The 16,689-nt window shown below is 36.5% G+C and overlaps 1 long non-coding RNA gene across 1 annotated transcript; it reads left to right on the top strand.

The window, feature by feature from the left end:
• The first annotated feature begins 13,055 nt into the window (after positions 1-13,055).
• Positions 13,056-13,615, top strand: LOC311068848. The gene is made up of 2 exons (XR_014603439.1): positions 13,056-13,264; positions 13,376-13,615. It is a non-coding gene; the product is annotated as an uncharacterized lncRNA (long non-coding RNA).
• The last annotated feature ends 3,074 nt before the right edge of the window (positions 13,616-16,689 follow it).

Genomic DNA, 16,689 nt, shown 5'->3' with positions numbered 1-16,689 from the left:
AGCACCTGAGATCATTTGTGACCGTCTGACAGCTGGAGGCTCTGGATTTAGTGCTGGGTTTGAGAGTTCTGTGGTATGTGCAACAGGCGTGTTATTGATGGCGGACAGGAGTACAAGCCTGTGAGTGCAAACTGCCTGACTTACACGCAACGCTTCAGATCATGAAATAAAGCCACGACTGTAAGAGTCTGTTGCAATGGGATTTTTTCTAGCACAGCTAGTTTTTCTAATGGAATGTGAAAAGAATGAAATGATGCTAATGCAAGGCTAAAAATCAATCAACACAATTTGCATTTACATTTCAATTACTATTGAGAAACTAAACATGCATTATGTATAAAATCAAAACACTAAAAGTGATTTTTAAACAGCATCCTATTTAAAGGGAGAGAGACCAGAAAAACAGAAAAAAATCATACTAATTACGTTCTGCCCATTTCCTGGTTTATCTGCTGGACTTCCTCTATTCTAGAAAGATTGCAGGACTTTTGTCTGTGTGGAGCAAATGGTACTTAAATAAGCACATTGGTTAATAATACATTAATTCTAGATTATTTAAATTATTTTTTAAGCTGAAAGAACTTGGCACCAGATCTAACGCAAAAGCAAAGCACCAACCATATTCAAAAGTTCTTTTCTTCAGATAGTAAAGCATTCGATAGTATCTTTAAATTCTTTTTCCTCAATTATGCAGATAACAAAAGCAGAAGTTGGTCTCAGTCTATTGCCAACATGAAATGTATGATAATCTTTAAGCTTTTAAGAGCTCTTTTAACATAATCCATTTCTTTAAAACATCCGCACATAAATGTTTTTTACACTGCACTCAATTTTTCAAGAAGATTGCAGTGAAACTGATTTATAATGCCTCTTGAAAGACAATCAGTTAACTTTAATGGAGTCTAGAACTGAGTCTAGGGCTTTAGAGAACTTCACAATGTTAGTTTCCTTAAACTGGACTTAATTGAAGTGGACTCCATCCACCCTTTCCTCTAGCGCTTTAATCAACCTGCCATTATCAGGATGTCTTTGAAAACCAAAATGATTGGCTCCAACCTGCCGAACAAACAAAACGGAAAAAAAGAAAGAAAGGAAAACAGGATGCATGAACAGGAAGTCAAACATTAGTGGTGCATTGTAAGTTGAATATTTAAAATATGAATGCATATATTTAAAATCATACTTTTATATATAATCTCAATCAAGTATACTGTTATGTGCAAAAATAAAGTGTATATAGAAATAAATGCAGCCTTGGTGAGCAGAAGAGACTTCTTTTAAAAACATTAAAAATCTTGCAGATCCAAAACTTTTGACTGGTAGTGTATATATGTGAATTTGTAACATTTACTGTATCTGCCGGTGGCAAACCCCTTATTCTGGATGTAAACAGCTGGCAGTAATTGTTAGTACTGAGGCTGAACAATGTAGACAAGAACACTGCAAACTACATGTGTGTGACCAGCATGTGACCTTTCTCCATGAAGATTATGGATGACTCCCTGTGAAATAATGGCAAACAGATCCTGGTGGATGGAGAGAAGGAATTTCGACGCACACTATTGACTTGTGAAATCTGGAAAACGTCTGTGTCAAATTACAGTTCGATTCGGAGAGGCAGATGTAAAGACCCTAGAGCATCATAATTTATGAGGCACATATCAGAGAATAGAAAGTCATTTGATAGTGGGTGTAAGCATAGAAAACAAAAAGTCTCTATAAAGTCTGTATGTATATATAGAAGCTCAAAAAACCCTGGGTGAATAAATGACTTAATATAATAATCTTTCTAGTATTCATCAAGATAGATCATGTTTTTCGGAACACACATTATCGTTCAGAGTCAGAGATGTGGAATAATTACGTTTTGTTGTTGTTTTTGCTGCTGCTGTTTTTAAAGAAGTCTTCTATGTTCACTAAAGCTGCATTTATTTGATCAAGAATACAGTGAAAACAGTAATATTGTAAAATGTTATTACGATAAAAACCTACCTTTCATGTGAATATATTTTAAAATGTAACTTATTCCTGTGATGCAAAGCTAAATTGTCTGCAGCCATTACTCCAGTCTTCAGTGCCAATTATTAATAATGATTCTGATTATTATCAACGCTGCAATTCTTTTGAGTATTCTTTGATGAATAGAAAGCTCACTGAACAGCTTTTATTTAAAATGGAAATCTTTTGTAACATTATACATGTAATGTGTCCATGGCTAATAAAAGTAGGCTATCAGTCTCTCTCTTTTTTATCTTACTAACCTTAACTTTTGAATGGTAGTGCATCATGGTCATGATATATATGGTGAGCCGAAGAGACATCTATCACGAAAATCTTAATTATTCCAAACTTTTGACCGTTTACAGAAAATCTCCACATCACAAACCCTGAATGCGCAGATGTTTGCAATATTAATAAATAAACTGTTGTTGATTGCACCACACAATCTGAACTGATTAATTTGTGTGTTGGATAAAATTACTTTGGGTAACTGAACAAAATTTGACCTATTATGCATTGATTTTTGTATTTGTAATTTTTTTTCTTTTTTGTTTTTAATAATTGTTTTTGCATAATCATACAACTGCTGTGAAAATGCATGGCCAGACTTTATCATTCAATAAAATGTAGTCATAAGTTAAACATTCACCCAGTATTTCACTCTGAGGGGACATAGCAAGGGAATATGAAATGCTTATTGATTAATATTCACTACTGATTATGACAGATGAACTATATTAAACTTAGCCTTCAAATTCAGCAAGAGACTTTTCACGTCACGGAAAGTTCTCATCTGAAGAAAAACTGCAAGAATGTTTTTGTTTGTGATAAGAACCCCTGAATGGCAGAGTCAGTGTTATCAAACAGAGGCACTTATGCCCATCTCTTCTCACTCCCTCTTGCCGTTTCAACCGCTATCTTTCCGACTGTGCAAAAACACTCCAGACTTCTGTGGGTTATTCAGTAATGAGTTTCAACTTATTTTACTGTTGCAATATTATGGAGCTTGTTTCCACCATGTACAAATGTTTACTTTACTCTCTCTCTATATATTAATAAACTATAAATATTAATAAATAAAGTTAAATAACAAACATATTGGTCTATTGTGGACATATTAATGTTACTTAGAGCATTATACACAGATAGCTGCCACAACAGGGCTTGAGATCAGAGAATTATTTAAACATTAAGATAAATTATATCTCAAAGTGATAAATAGCATATGTTTAATCTCAGGGGTCTTGAGGGAGTATTATTTTCCTGAATTCCATTGCCGCACGACACGGAATGGCCAGTAAGACAAACTCCTGCTGCTGGGCAGGAAACATAATGAGAGCGCTGACCGCATGCACTCTCTGTGAACAACAGGAACACAATATGAACAGAAACACAGACGGCAGCAGATAAGTGAGAAGCTCTGTATATTTCTATGGCATCGCTGACAAAGAGTAATTACCTGATGAACTGGATTTACTTATTGTAGAGTTAATGAAAGTTATCATGGGCATTGTAATGTTTGAAGCAGATGTCAAGTCAGTAGACCGGGAAGATTTTAAAATGAGCGGTTCGTTCATAAATCCATAGGATCTTACCTTCATGCTGTGGAAATACAAAGTGGAAGACAGTGGCGGGGCTACATAAGATCTATTCTGTAGGCCTATAGAGGGCAACAGTTGGGTTCTGGAAGTAAAAACTTTTTTTGAATGATAACTTATAAACTTATAAAGTTAGACTATGAGCTACGAGGTTGTTAATCCATGGTATTGGATTCTGCTGAAAACGTTAGCCTGCCTGCATTATTTAATCTTATTTTTAAAATAATCGTGTTTAACAGTGGATTTCCTGCTGAAAAACCACATTACCCATGATGCTCTACAGAAAATTACACCAATCAGAGAGTCAAAAAAAAGATCTTGTTAGCTCTGCCCACTCTCAAGATGCGAATGATGTAATCGAGAGGGTCTCTCATACCCTCTCAAAATACTTAAATGTTTGTATTATATATTTGCATATTTTGCAATAAACTTAAAATATGTTGTTTTTATATATAATCACCATTTGTAAATGAGTAGTTTTATGTTTCTCCATCGTTTTTTTAATTCGATTATGCAGTTCGCAATGCTTCATGGGATTGTAGTTCTTTCCCTCAATAAAACCGTTAAGTACACAGTCTTGTACCTTGAATCTTTTTATCCGATTTTCAAAAACTGAGTTTTTTGCTTCAAATCAAAGTTTGTAGTGTTATGATACCCCTCGTAGGTTGTACTGTTAGATTTTTGGTTCTGCTGACAAAATACAAAAATATAAAGAAATTTCAATACACACAAAAAAAAAAAAAAAAAAAAAAAACTCCATGAGGTGTGGTAAATGATAAGTGATCTATAAGCTTTATACAGCTTTTACAGCGGATGCCATTGAAAACACGGTAAGTCTATCCCTCACAGCCTCGTCATGCACTTCTCAGAATAAGGTCTACAGGTACTTGTACTTCTTCACATTTTTTTAAAAGTGTGAATTAGTCAATAATATTGTAATATTTTCTTGAATTCAGTGTCTATGTCTGCCTCAATTCAACCATTCAACCATTCACAGGAATAATCACATAGCCTAATAGACTCTAAAAAAAAGAAGATATTTCTTTAAAGGTTCTTTACAGTAACAGTTCTATTTAGAACCGTATTGTCCTGAAGAACCCTTTATATGCTGAAATGGTTCTTTGCGTTAGAGTTTAGGGTTCTTTATTCCCGCCTTTTTGTTTTTCAAATCTGTAACTGTCAAAGCCACCTCATTACTGATTTTCTGGAGCTCAGCTATACAACTACACAGTTGTCAACATACTCTCAACAGGTAAATTATTTCTTTCTTACAATGTCTATAAATTGTAACTTTTGTAACAATCATTTCCTAACAATCATGTATTTTTCTCTTTTTAGATTAACAGAACATGTAAGTGTGAGCAACTTTGTTCAGTTAAGGATACTCATCTTCTCTTCTCCACAAAGTAAGTAACAGAGATATGGAATTTATGATCCATATTGTTCGATTTTTTTTTTATTATGATGTTATGCCTAAACATACCCAGTCACAAAAAAAACAAAAAAACATTAAAGGAACACTCCACCGTTTTTTCATATTAAACTATGTTATTCCCTTAACTAAGACGAGTTGATACATGCGTGCACTCAATCGCTCTGGCGCGCGGCGACACTTTGATAGCACTTAGCTTAGGCCAGTTCATTCATTAGGGACCAAACAGAGATGAAGTTAGAAGCGACCAAACACCTCCACGTTTTCCCTATTTAAATACAGTTACATGAGTAGTTACACGACCAAGTATGGTGACACAAAATAAAACGTGACGCTTTTCTAAGCGGGTAAAAAGGATAACTATAATGTATGGCGGAATAGCACTTGGGACTCGGGAGCAGTTCGACTCGGCGCAGTAAAAAGTCACGTTGGTTCTAATGACAGAAGTGAGAGGGAGAGGGTGAGAGTATTTTTCAGGCGTGACTTTTTTGAATGAATGAACTGGGCTAAGCTAAGTGCTATCAAAGTGTCGCCGCGCGCCAGAGCGATTGAGTGAGACGAGAGAGATATGTATCAACTCGTCTTAGTTAAGGGAATAACATAGTTTAATATGAAAAAACGGTGGAGTGTTCCTTTAAAGCTATCCCATGACTTTAAATAACTTTTTCCTTTTAACATGGTAAAGGACTCTTGTCTTATACTGTCCATTTTTCCTAATTGTGGCCTATATGAAAATAATTGTTTTTACATAATCAAATGGAAGAGACACAATCAAATCAAATCAAATCAAGTATTGTATAGCGCTTTTCACAATACAGATTGTATCAAAGCAGCTTCACAGTATTAAATTAAAATAAAATAATACAACAAGGTTTGTTTCTAGTGGAATTTATTGATTGATAAAATAAAATTAAATATCCCCAAAATATCCCCAACTGAGCAAGCCAAAGGCAACAGTGGCAAGGAACCGAAAAAAACTCCATCAAGTGACCTAATGGTGTCCTAAAACTCCATCAGGTGACCTAATAGAGAAAAAAAAAAACCTTGGGAGAACCCAGGCTCAGTCGGGGCCAGTTCTCCTCTGGCATTTATGAGCAAGAGGCCAGATTGTAGTTTGAACTGTAAGATTAAAAATATTATATGAATGCCTGGCCGAAAAGATGCGTCTTTAATCTAGTTTTAAACTGGGAGAGCGAGTCAGAGCAACGAACAGTATCAGGAAGACTATTCCAGAGTTTCGGAGCCAAATGTGAAAATGCTCTCCCTCCTTTGGTTGATCTGGATATCCTAGGTATGACCAAAAGCCTCGAATTTATTGATCTTAAAGAGCGCGATGGATTATAGGGCGATAGAAGATCCGTTAAATAGACTGGAGCTAAGCCGTTTAGGGCTTTATAAGTCAGTAGCAATACCTTGTAATTAATACGGAACTTTATAGGTAACCAATGCAGTGATGATAAAATCGGTGTTATATGATCATATTTTCTTGATCTAGTAAGAACTCTAGCGGCTGCATTTTGGACTAACTGTAGCTTGTTTATTGAGGATGCAGGACAACCAGCTAATAAAGCATTACAGTAATCTAGTCTCGAGGTCATGAATGCATGAACTAACTTTTCTGCATCAGAAACTGATAGCATATTACGTAGCTTAGCAATGTTTCTAAGGTGGAAAAAGGCTGTTTTTGTAACATATGATTTTCAAAAGACAGGTTACAATCGAGTATAACACCCAGGTCTTTTACTGTAGAGGATAAAGTAACAGGACATCCTACGATGTCAAAGTTGTATTGTGAGAGGTTCTGTGGGCGGTTTTTTGAACCGATAAGTATTACCTCTGTCTTGTCTGGATTTAATAAAAGAAAATTACGCGTCATCCAATCTTTTATATCTTTAACACACTCTGTCAATTTGGATAATTTAGCGTTTTCATCCGGCCGTGATGAAATATATATTTGAGTGTCATCAGCATAACAATGGAAACTAATTCCATGTTTCCTTATAATATTTCCAAGTGGCATCATATATATTGAGAATAATAGAGGGCCCAACACAGATCCCTGCAGCACTCCATAGTTTACTGAAGTTATGATCGATTTTTATCCATTCAAATAGACAAAATGGTAGCGGTCAGATAAGTATGATCTAAACCAGCTTAATGCTTGTCCCTGAACACCAGTATAATTTTGTAGTCGATCTAAGAGTATTGTGTGATCTATAGTCTTGAACGCAGCACTTAGATCAAGTAAAACTAGTATTGAGATACAGCCTTGGTCAGAAGCTAAAAGTAAATCATTTGTGATTTTAACGAGCGCAGTTTCAGTCCTATGATGCGGCCTGAATCCTGACTGAAACTTTTCATAGATATCATTTTCTTGCAAGGAAGAGCCCAGTTGAGCGGACACAACTTTTTCTAGTATTTTAGACATAAATGGAAGATTTGAAATGGGTCTATAATTTGCTAGATTATTATGATCTAATTGTGGTTTCTTAATGAGTGGTTTTATAACTGCCAGTTTAAATGTTCTTGGAACATGACCTAAAGATAAAGATGAGTTAATAATATTGAGGAGAGGCTCTTCCACTATAGGTAACACTTCTTTCAGTAGTTTAGTTGGTATAGGATCTAATAAACATGTTGTTGTTTTAGATGAAGTGATAAGTTTATTTAACTCTTTTTGTTCTATAGTTGTAAAGCACTGTAATTGTTCTTGCGGGGGGATAATTGAGGCTGAATTATAAGGCGCGATTGAGGATTGAACGTTTACAATTGTGGTTCTGATGTTTTCTATTTTTTCAGTGAAGAAGTTCATGAAATCATTACTACTAAACTGTAACGGGATATTTTGTTCGGGTGACGTCTGTTTATTTGTTAGTCTAGCCACGGTGTTAAATAAAAACCTTGGATTGTTTTGGTTATTTTCTATTAGTTTGCGGAGGTGCTCAGCCCTGGCCGCTTTTAGGGCCTTTTTATAACGTGACATACTGTCTTTCCACGCGATTCTAAAGACCTCTAAATTAGTTTGTTTACATTTACGCTCTAAATTACGTGTTTCTCTCTTTAGAACATGCGTAGTATTATTGTACCATGGTGCTTTAATTTTCTCTCTGACCTTTTTTAATTTAATGGGTGCAACAACATACAATGTTCTAGAGAGAATGGTGCTCATAGTGCTAGTTAGTTCTTCTAGTTCATCTGTTTGTTTGGGTTCAGGCAGCAGCTGAGACAGATTAGATAAGCAATTTGAGAAATTATCTGTGGTGGATGGAAGGATTGATCTGCCTGGTCGATAACGCGGCGCAGCATGACATATTACAGCAGTACATAATATGCAAGTTACCAAGTAATGGTCAGTGACATCATCACTTTGTGGAATGATATCTATATCGGTTGGATCGGTTCCATATGATATAATTAAATCGAGTGTATGATTAAGACAATGAGTTGGTCCGGTGACGTTTTGCTTGACCCCAAAGGAATTTAATAAATCTATAAACGCAGCCCCTAACGCATCATTTGAATTATCTACGTGTATGTTAAAATCTCCAACAATTAATGCTTTATCGACATTAACCAATAGATCTGAGAGAAAATCTGCAAACTCTTTTAGGAAATCAGCGTAAGGCCCAGGCGGTCTATATGTGGTAGCCAAGGCTAGAGATAATATGGATTTTTTTCTAACATCTAAGAGCGTAACATTTAGTACAAGTAGGCTACTTCAAACGAAATAAACTTATAACCCGTTTTCTGAGTAACATTGAGAATATCTCTACAGATTGTTGCAACACCGCCGCCACGACCAATCAGACAGGGCTCATGCTTATAGGAGTATCCAGATGGAGTAGACTCATTTAGACCGAAATAATCATTTGGTTTAAGCCAGGTTTCAGTAAGGCAAAGTACATCGAAGCTATTATCTGTGACTATTTCATTTACAATAACTGCCTTAGGTGTGAGTGATCTAATGTTTAGAAGACCTAGCTTTAAAAATTGTTTTTGTTTACTAATAGCAACATTTTCTGTTTTAATAACAATTAGATTTTTCCTAGATCCTGCAGTAGAATTATTATTTGATCTCACTAAACGAGGAATAGACACAGTTTCTATGCAATGTTCTACACTAGTATTTATATCATTTAAATTGGTGCTGGAGAGACTATGTTTTGGACTTTTGGTTACTAGTCATCTAATGGTATTTAACATTTTGGAGATGTTATCCGACAGAAGATCCACTCCGAATCTGCTTGGGTGTAAGCCATCGGCACGTAAAAAGCCTAGGATGCTCCCAAAACAGATTCCAATTATTATTGTTTCTGCTCATTGCACCATGACATTAACCATTCATTTAGCGCGAATAGTCTACTAAACTTTTCATGTCCTAGTCGGTACGTGGGAAGCGGTCCTGACACAATGATCGTTATTTCAGGCGATGTGCTGCAATGTAACAATGTAACTCTAAACTCAATTGTGTATTTCAGATGATTTCACATATCATAACCTCATCATCTGCAAAAAGAAACTGGCACTTAGAATACACACATAATGAAGGACATTTTACGTAAAACGTAAAAACATTTTAAAGGATTGTGAAGATATTTCACTGGAACTTGGTCTTCATTACATCTATATCGAGTTCAGTATCAATTGTTATTTATTAATGTATTCAGCTAACAATCTGCTACACTCTGCCATGTCAATAATAATTTAAAAAAGTACCTAATTGACACAACATGCTGTTTAAAAAAAAAAAAAAAAAGAAGTAAAACCCAAATAGAGGCACCAAGATATATAAGACCAGGCAGATAGAGGACTAAAAAAACAAAACAATATTAATAAATAATTTATAAAAATAATATTAATAATAGGAATATTAATAATATGAAGACAATACTAATATTAATGAAAATAAATATTGTTGAAAAGGTTATTTATAACACCATTAAGGTCCTATACAGCAAAGCAAGGTTCTTTATGGAACCTTATAAAAAGGGTTCTATTAAGCACCAAAAAGGGTTCTGCTATTGTTATAAGCCGAAGAACCGTAATTTGGTAAGCTACTGTTTAGAACCATTTTTCTTATACCAAACAAAGAGAGTTGTAGGCTAGCATGCAGTTAAAAAATAAAATCATATAGCCTAACACAAGTCCATGAACACATAACTTACAAAAAATCTATTGTTCATATTGTTCAATCTATTGTTCATTTTCCTCCAGTGCGACCAGGTCATCAAAGAGTGAACTTAAAGGTGAACTTACAAAATGAGAAATACATAAATATATATAAAAAAAGTATAACAAACATTTCCTATGGAAGTCGTTGGGGACCAGAAACTGTTTACCGACATTCTTCAAAATATCTCCTTTTGTGTTCAACAGAAGAAAGAAATTCATACAGGTTTGGAACAACTTGAGTGTGTGCAAATTATGACATAATTTTCATTTTTGGGTGAACTATCCCTTTGAGAACCGATCAGTCTGATTCATAAACGAACCAGCTCAACCAATTGCAATCTGATGTGAACAAATGACTGAATTTGTGTGAAATAATCATTTAAAAGCACCACCAATTCATTCTCTGTCGACCACTGGGCTGGGAAACAAAAATTTAGGCTACTTACATCAAGACAGAAAACTAAAAGCATAATCTCTTATAGCTGTAAGGCCGACTGAATGGGGGCTTAGCCTACAAGCCTACTGTAAATATGTATGTTTTACGCTACTGTAAGTTGACCTATCTGTTTCCTGGCAGCAGTTATGCTGTGCTTGGAAAGATAGCTCTCACGCACAGTTCATTCTCCTCTTCCAAACTTGGACACAGAGCTGTGCAGTGCGCACATTATTAATGCCATCTAGTGGAGACAGTGCTATTGCTCAGTGAGTTATTATACACAAGGCCTGTGTTTATGTCCACAGTAAACACATCTGATGCGTGAGTAGTGATGCAGCAGAAGGTAATGTAAAGTTAACCAGTGCGATCACTCTCGAGAGTCTTGGCACTTCTGGTGACTGTGAATGTTACGTTCTTATTTAAAAAAACAAACAAACAAAAAAAAAAATCTTTTGTTTGTTTGTTTGTTGGTCAGACACAGGAACCGCAACTGACTGATATTTGCACATTTTGTACAAAGTGACAAATTATTTTCACACAAATATTGAAATATTAGTCTAGGTGAATATTTCACTCTTATATAAGTAAAATATTATATATTGTATTATAATGGATTTGTATAGGCTACCTTTTGTATAGCCTACTGTAGGATTGAAATTCTGGGTCTGGGACAAAGTTAAAACAATAAAATAAAAGGCAGAAAATAAATAATACATAAAAGTTGAAAAGCATCAACCTGTTCTAATAAACTGTTAAAGAAACATCCAGCTGATAAAAAACAAAAACAAAAACAAACAAAAAACAAGCAGACTGTCTGCAAATAATTGATATTTATAAATTTGACAGGGAAGAGAAGAAATTGTTGAATTAAGACGTTATTTTTAGTTTGTTTTTGTGCACAAAAAGTATTCTTGTCGCTTCATAACATTAAGGTTGAACCACTGTAGTCACATGGACTATTTTAATGATGTCTTTACTTCCTTTTTGGGCCTTGAAAGTGATAATGACGTTGCTGTCTATAGGGGGGTCAGAAAGCTCTCGGATTTCATCAAAAATATCTTCATTTGTGTTCCGAAGAATGATGAACAAAGGTCTTATGGGTTTGGAACGACATGAGGGTGAGTATTTTTTATTATTTTTTTTCCCAGAGAGTTATTTGAATTGTAAATATGATTTTAAACACCTGTGCATGTCTGCAGTCTTGATCACTGCCGAGAACATCGAGGTCTGGCTGGTTTGTGTGGGCCAGTCACCAGCCCCTGCTGGTAGAGGCCATAACTACACCATTCTGGGGGCTTTCAGTATTGAAGACCATTTGAAAGTAGTAGTTTTTGCAAGCAGTATATGCATAAAGCCCAACGGGTCTACTTGGCTGACCTCATCGAAAGAAACTGCCATAATCCATGAACTCTTTTTAAAACCATAAATGATCAGGATTTAATAAATGCCATTCTACAGAACCTATTAAGGTGATAAATTATGTAATATTAATTGGTGCTACTGGCAGCTCTGTCGTGCTTGTGCTCTTAGATTTAAGCGCTGGCTTTGACACAGTGGACCATACCATGTCCTGTTGTCTCGTTCAGAGAAATGTGCAGGCATCCAAGGGAAAGCTTTGAATTGGTTTCAGTCTTTTCTAGGGTTCCATTTAGGCTCCGATGCCATTTTCAATCAAATTTATCTCCCCCCAAAACAAGATAAAAATTGTGTAGATTCTTTACTAGCCTGACTTACTGATTTAAAAGCCTGGATGTCAGTAAAATTTCTAAATTTAAATGAAAATAAGTCGGAGGTTATTGGGCCCTCTGAGGCCAAAAAAAACAACAAAAACATCTAGGTCCTCTTTCCCAATGTAAAAACCTTGGAATATTTTTGGATAGTGCCGGCTACTTTTTGCCTACAGTTTTATGAGTACTGCAAATTTGGACATACTTTTGTCACATACTGTTTTTCACCTACTATATATAGGGAAGTATGCGCTTTCGGATGCAGCCATTGACTCATTTCAAAGTCCCTTTCAAGGAAAGTCTTTTTACTTGGTGGACATACAGTAAGGAAAATAAGTATTTGAACACCCTGCTATTTTGCAAGTTCTCCCACTTAGAAATCATGGAGGGGTCTGAAATTGTCATCGTAGGTGCATGTCCACTCTGAGAGACATAATCTAAAAAAAAAAATATCCAGAAATCACAATGTATGATTTTTTAACTATTTATTTGTATGATACAGCTGCAAATAAGTATTTGAACACCTGAGAAAATCAATGTTAATATTTGGTACAGTAGCCTTTGTTTGCAATTACAGAGGTCAAACGTTTCCTGTAGTTTTTCACCAGGTTTGCACACACTGCAGGAGGGATTTTGGCCCACTCCTCCACACAGATCTTCTCTAGATCAGTCAGGTTTCTGGGCTGTCGCCAGTGACGGACTGGCCATTGGGCAATGTGGGCAAATGCCACTGCGGCCGCCTGGTCTCATCACTTGTTGTGGCCGCATCACAAACAAATAAATAGGCTAAATAAAGCGAGGAAGCGGCCGCCTATTGGCGCAATGGCTGCAAGCGGCAGCACCACCAGCGGCTCGCTCGCCGCTCATCACAACTTGTGGCGCACAACCATATAAAAAGGCTAAATAAATAAATAAAGCGGAGATGCGGCCGCCTTTTGGCGGATTGTCCGCCCGCAACCGGCAGCACAGCCAGCGGCTCGCTCGGCGCTCATCACAACCATATAAAAAGGCTAAATAAATAAATAAAGCGGAGTGTCTGCAACAATAGGCCGTCGCAAATCAACAGACTTATGAACTGACAAAATGTAAAAATGTGTACGTTGAATGCAATGTAAGTCGCTTTGGATAAAAGCGTCTGCCAAATGCATAAATGTAAATGTAAATATGAATAAAATAATAATAAATTAAGCGGAGCTGCAGGCGGCCACAAAAAAACAAGGAAAAAAGCAAACAAACAAACACCACGGCCTATCTCTGAAAAATAATAGCCCTATGAACTAAATAATAATAATTACTTTTTATTTCTATTTTTCCTGTGAAGGACAAATAGCCTAAATGTATGTAATCTCTCTATTTATAAGGTATTTTGAATGTTTTTAGTCAGTGGAATTTCTCGCGATCATTGACCTGATGAGATGATAGATAATGACAAGTGAATGATGGGTAATGAGAGCATAGCAGTGATTGACTGAGTGGCAGAGAAAAGCAAATTATTGCGCAACCTGCTACTGTAACCACATGAAGGTAAAACATTTATTTTTCATGTCTTGGTTAAGCTATTATTGGAGTGTGTTGTTTGTGTAATGTTATGTTTCTGTGTTGGTTGCAGATGACTTGAGAAGACAAATGTGGCCTCTCTGCTAAAATTGCCAGGGCCTCTTTTTGGTGCCAGTCCGCCACTGGCTGTCGCTGAGAAACACGGAGTTTGAGCTCCCTCCAAAGATTCTCTATTGGGTTTAGGTCTGGAGACTGGCTAGGCCACGCCACGCCAGAACCTTGATATGCTTCTTACAGAGCCACTCCTTGGTTATCCTGGCTGTGTGCTTCGGGTCATTGTCATGTTGGAAGACCCAGCCTCGACCCATCTTCAATGCTCTAACTGAGGGAGGAGGTTGTTCCCCAAAATCTCGCAATACATGGCCCCGGTCATCCTCTCCTTAATACAGTGCAGTCGCCCTGTCCCATGTGCAGAAAAACACCCCCAAAGCATGATGCTACCACCCCCATGCTTCACAGTAGGGATGGTGTTCTTGGGATGGTACTCATCATTCTTCTTCCTCCAAACACGTTTAGTGGAATTATGACCAAAAAGTTCTATTTTGGTCTCATCTGATCACATGACTTTCTCCCATGACTCCTCTGGATCATCCAAATGGTCATGGGCAAACTTTAAGACGGGCCTTGACATGTGCTGGTTTAAGCAGGGGAACCTTCCGTGCCATGCATGATTTCAAACCATGACGTCTTAGTGTATTACCAACAGTAACCTTGGAAACGGTGGTCCCAGCTCTTTTCAGGTCATTGACCAGCTCCTCCCGTGTAGTTCTGGGCTGATTTCTCACCTTTCTTAGGATCATTGAGACCCCACGAGGTGAGATCTTGCATGGAGCCCCAGTCCGAGGGAGATTGACAGTCATGTTTAGTTTCTTCCATTTTCTAATGATTGCTCCAACAGTGGACCTTTTTTCACCAAGCTGCTTGGCAATTTCCCCGTAGCCCTTTCCAGCCTTGTGGAGGTGTACAATTTTGTCTCTAGTGTCTTTGGACAGCTCTTTGGTCTTGGCCATGTTAGTAGTTGGATTCTTACTGATTGTATGGGGTGGACAGGTGTCTTTATGCAGCTAACGACCTCAAACAGGTGCATCTAATTTAGGATAATAAATGGAGTGGAGGTGGACATTTTAAAGGCAGACTAACAGGTCTTTGAGGGTCAGAATTCTAGCTGATAGACAGGTGTTCAAATACATATTTGCAGCTGTATCATACAAATAAATAGTTAAAAAAATCATATATTGTGATTTCTGGATTTTTTTTTTTAGATCATGTCTCTCACAGTGGACATGCACCTACGATGACAATTTCAGACCCCTCCATGATTTCCAAGTGGGAGAACTTGCAAAATAGCAGGGTGTTCAAATACTTATTTTCCTCACTGTATTTACAAAGCCTCCGGCCAGCTATTTCAGGCACCCAAGACAAATCCTTTTTACTGCGAATCCTGAAACTTCAAACTGCATGGTGAATTCACAATTAAACAACACAAAAAGCTGACATGAACTGTCCCATAAATGTTGTTTCTTATGCTCAAATTCTAAAGCTTATTTTTCAGGCTGGACCAGACAATGTGCATGTGCAGTCTTAAGCGCGAGGCTCAGGGGCCGGTTGCACCAGCTGGAAGCACACCCGGGATGTAAAATGCGTTTTAAGTCCTGTGTAGAATTATAATACCTGTTGCACCATCTAGGCGTAGCGCACGTCTGAGATTAAATTTTACGCCTAGTCTAAGGTGTAAAATGAAAAGTCATGACTTTTTCAGACTATTGATTTTAAGAAAGACATGGAACTCTCATTTCACAGTAAAACGCAATGAACCTGCGTCACTTTAACTTTTGTTTTAACAACAATGTATATCTCTTCAGGGAAACCCAATAAAAAAAAACATGCCTAGCGCACCTATAGTGATCATTATACAGTATAAAAGACAAAAAAAAAAAAACCTACATGAGAAATTGCTTAACTTAACAGCTTTAACTTAAAATATACACAAGCTTAAGATAAATGATTATGATAAGAGTGTTGTCCAACACAAAAGAATAATTTCATGTCTGTGAATTAATTGTTACTAATGTTAATTTGCACATAACCTATATAGCAATCGTTAAGATGGGTGTGTATTCTGTAGACACGTAACAACTGACAAAATTTATGTATATAATTATGTTAGAAATATTAAATATGAACATATATTCAACATAGAATTTGTATAGGCCTAGCGTTTATCTTGGAGGAACGGAATGCTTGGAAATAATATTTAACGTCTTTAAGTCCATTTACAGCAAGCAATATAGCCATTACCACCAACACTGACTTCACAATCATGTGCATGAGGCAGCCATTGTAACTCCACAAGAACATACTATGAAGTGGGCCATTTGGGACAAGGCCTATTATTCCTATATTTAGTAATGTTTAGCTAGCATACAGGTGACCCCAATACAAAACACATGAAGTGTGACTACTTGGCTGTTCAGGTTTAATCTTCAGGAACAGCAATAATCACTACTGTTCCTAATAGACTTTCTCTCAAGTTTAATTCATTTCAGGTTGTTCTGAATCAGTGAATCATCTGAAATTGGCCAATTGCTTTCAACCCAGCCTACACAATTTGACAGCTATACATTTAATAATTTTTGCATACTTAACCCTCTGGTGCTTTTCACATGGCAAAAATCACCTCCTTGCAGTAAAATGTACTAGATTTTATTTTGATATATAATAAAATCTAGTTATAATCCATTTGTTCACTTTTTTCCCAGATTCATC

The sequence above is a fragment of the Abramis brama genome, assembly GCF_963993115.1.
Source record: "Abramis brama genome assembly, chromosome: 18".
Classification (NCBI taxonomy): Eukaryota; Metazoa; Chordata; class Actinopteri; order Cypriniformes; family Leuciscidae; genus Abramis; species Abramis brama.
The sequence above is the reverse complement of the archived record's forward strand: the minus strand, read 5'-3'. Positions and strand labels throughout refer to the sequence as shown.